Here is a 3315-nt window from a genome sequence, read left to right as displayed (position 1 = left end):
AACTCTTTCACTGCCAACCACTTCCAGATTTTCCTCCAACCTATGCCATTTGTCAGTATGATACCAGTGAAAGTATTATGGTTTTGACTTTTTAGGGGACTTGCCTGTGTGTAAGGTTCAAGAATTCTGATCATCTAATCTGCTGCATGCAGTTGTATGCACATGCACAGCTGCTGCAAATGTGTGCTTGCCACTGCGTTGCCAAAGGCGAACTTCAGTTAGTGGAGAATATTGTTATAATTTGGCGGAGGCTTCTCAGTCGAGCAGTAACTGAATTGCTCATTTACTGAACGTGCAACATGTACAGAACTCTTCTGGGAACTAGTCAACCCAACTTAGTGAAACACACACTGAATGCATGCTGGCCCCGCCCACCCACCTACCTCTACCAACCACCACTCCATATCCTGACTGACATGACCTGTGATCCAGTGATTGACAGGAAAGGAAAGACAGGCCAACTTTGTTAACTCTTCGTTACGATATGCTTGAGAGGACAAAAGATTTTGCACCTTGTTATTGTTGGACCTCTGTGTGGAAACTGCAAACGGGACGTAATAAGGTAATGCAAAGGACTCTCCTACCTAACATACTCGTTTATTAATTTTTAAGAGCATATATTTTTTGTGTGTGTGTGGGGGAGGGGGGGCTTAAAATCGGTGTTAGCTTGGTCGAAATAACACATTAGCGGAATTATTCTGGAAAAAAATAGGTTGTGTGTGTTTTTTTTTCTTTTCTTATTTAAATATATATTTAGATATATATTTTCCACGGGGAGGGGCGAGGAACACAGGCGCAACGACAGTCTTTGTCTTTTTCCCGCCGAGTGTGGTGCATTGTCCTCCTGCGCTTCTGTTCTATGACTATTGAGAAGCTGGCCACGCTAACAGTGGGACATTTAGCTTCAGCTAAAGCAGCAGGTAAAAATACACATTTAATGAGAATAAAGAAAGACAACTTTTTTGGGGGAAATTTAGAGACTGCTAAAACAATCTTATCCAGTTTTGAACTTGCTCATGTAGGTTAGCCTGCTTTATTTAATTTTGTGTGAGCTGCAGTACACAACATTAAAAAGTTAATATAACATTAGGTTGGTGGCGCCAGGAACTCCAACCTAAGTTTAATATTTATTATTTTTTTAAGTGGGAAGGGGAGCATGTTTTTTTTCCTTTAATACAACGTCTTCCAGGGTCTTTTTCATAGGAAAACCATGTAACGTCTGTGTTAGGTTGGTCAAAAGAGCAATTAGTTGAATTATTCTGGAAAAGATGGGTTGTGTGTGTTTTTTTCTCTTATTTACTTATGTAAATATATTTTTCAAGGGTTAAATAAATGCAACATTAAATTAACAATTGTCTCTCTGTCTTTTCCCGCCCAGTGTGGTGCATTGCTGTCCTCCTGCCCTGACAGTGTGATGTAGCCTCAGTGTTTGTGTTTTAAAGGCTTTTTCCACCAAGATGTCTGTTGAGAGAGAGATGACCTTACCCATCACACCAAGGGTAATAGCGCTTGGTAAGTAAATAGTTTCAATCCTCTTGTAATATTTTTGTAAAAAATCTATGTAATTATTGTGGTATTTGTACCCACAACAACTTATTTAACAGGGGTTTGTCTGTTTTATATTGTATAAAAATAGAATACACACAGTTTGCTGCTGTTTCTCTTATTATTTATTATACACAATGACCAACAGGAAAAAACAGCCTAACATTTCAGCACAGGCCAAAATGCCAAAACATTAGGCAGTTTTTTCCTGTAATTGATCATAATTTTCATTACATAATAAATAATAAGAGAAATAGCAGCAAACCGTGTGGATTCTATTTTTGTACAGTGTGAGGCCTGCTATCCAGCATTCTTGTGGAAACCGTATTTGTAAGGGTGAGCACATTGTCTTATTGGACTCTTGTCTGTTTTTAGGGAATAATTTCATGTCTGCAAGCCGCTAGATGATCAGTTTGGAGGGCAAGGTATTTTATGAGCCTGAGCAGATGCATGACTTCGCCAGCACCCTTGCTGTCTTCTTTGCGTCATACTACGTTTTCAACCTTGAGTATCAGGAGTCAGCGTCCATCACACTGGAGATGATACAGAGGTAAATACTTTACACCATTAAAGCTTACACCATTTAAGAATGAAATATATGTGATAGCTTGACTACAGTTGCAGAAACATATAGGTGATTGCTGTAATGTATGTTTTAATTTTGAAATTAAAGCAGCCTTTTTTCCGTTATAAGGTTCTTTGTGAGGATCAATCCAGACATGGGAACAAAATGCCCTGCAAAACTTGGTACAAGCCGCAAGACAGGTCGTGTCGTAAAGAGGAAGGTTACAAGCATCAGCCCTCGGATCACCACCTTCCTCCAGCGGCTCTCTGAGTTTGAATGGAGGACTTCCAACTAGGTAAGAATACAGAGATGATAATATATTTTACATAGCTGATAATTACACAAATACACATACTATACACACATCCATACAACAGTATGAATGATCTCAGACAGATGTGAACAAGTGAATAACCTGAGCAAACATGAATATTGATGATGTGTCTTTGACAGGTGGTGATAAAGACTACGCTGAACCCGACCATCCTGGTAATGGAAATCTAAATCCCATGTCTATTTCCTGGGACCCACTGATAATTATTACATTTTGTAAATGATTTTTGTTTTACAATTGTAATAGTTTATTTAATGTTCATGCTGGTGGGTTTGTCCTGTTTTTAGTGGAATTAAAAACTGTTTTCCTTAAAAAAAAATCAGACACAGAAAGGTGAAGGACTGTGTAGTTTTCATGTACGCTTCTATTTATTTTGGTTATTGACATTGTTTTTATTCAGTTGAAAAATGTTTTTCTTGTTAAAAAAAATATCAACAATAAATGTTGGTTTAATTCACTATTCTGAGACTACTTTATTGAATTATATTGTTTTTTGTAAATGTTCTTATATTGAATATGAATGTTAATATTATTTTATATGCTGTAAAACACAATTACAGTCTAAACAAATTATACTGTACACAATTACAGTGTTATACCATAAACCACGTTTACAGTAAAGCTGCATTACCACAAACAACATTTACAGTAAAGCTGTTATACTGTTATATATGTTTACAGTAAAGTGGTTGAACTGTAAAACATCACAACAGTAAAGATACTGTAGATCAGTAATTACAGTAACTTACTGGCAATAGTGTTGCCAGTAAGTTACTGTAAAAATACAATAAAATGTCTAACAGTACATACGAATATACACACGTATACACACACATACGTGTACACACACACGTGTACACACACACACACG

General features: G+C 37.0%; 1 long non-coding RNA gene across 1 annotated transcript; it reads left to right on the top strand.

Moving 5' to 3' along the window:
* Positions 1–1413: 1413 nt before the first annotated feature.
* On the top strand, positions 1414–3035 carry LOC143415191 (uncharacterized). The gene is made up of 4 exons (XR_013095823.1): positions 1414–1512; positions 1921–2095; positions 2240–2405; positions 2564–3035. It is a non-coding gene; the product is annotated as an uncharacterized LOC143415191 (long non-coding RNA).
* Positions 3036–3315: the final 280 nt, after the last annotated feature.

This window comes from Maylandia zebra, linkage group LG23, assembly GCF_041146795.1.
Source record: "Maylandia zebra isolate NMK-2024a linkage group LG23, Mzebra_GT3a, whole genome shotgun sequence".
In the NCBI taxonomy this organism is placed as follows: Eukaryota; Metazoa; Chordata; class Actinopteri; order Cichliformes; family Cichlidae; genus Maylandia; species Maylandia zebra.
This window is presented reverse-complemented; position numbering and strand designations above follow the sequence as displayed.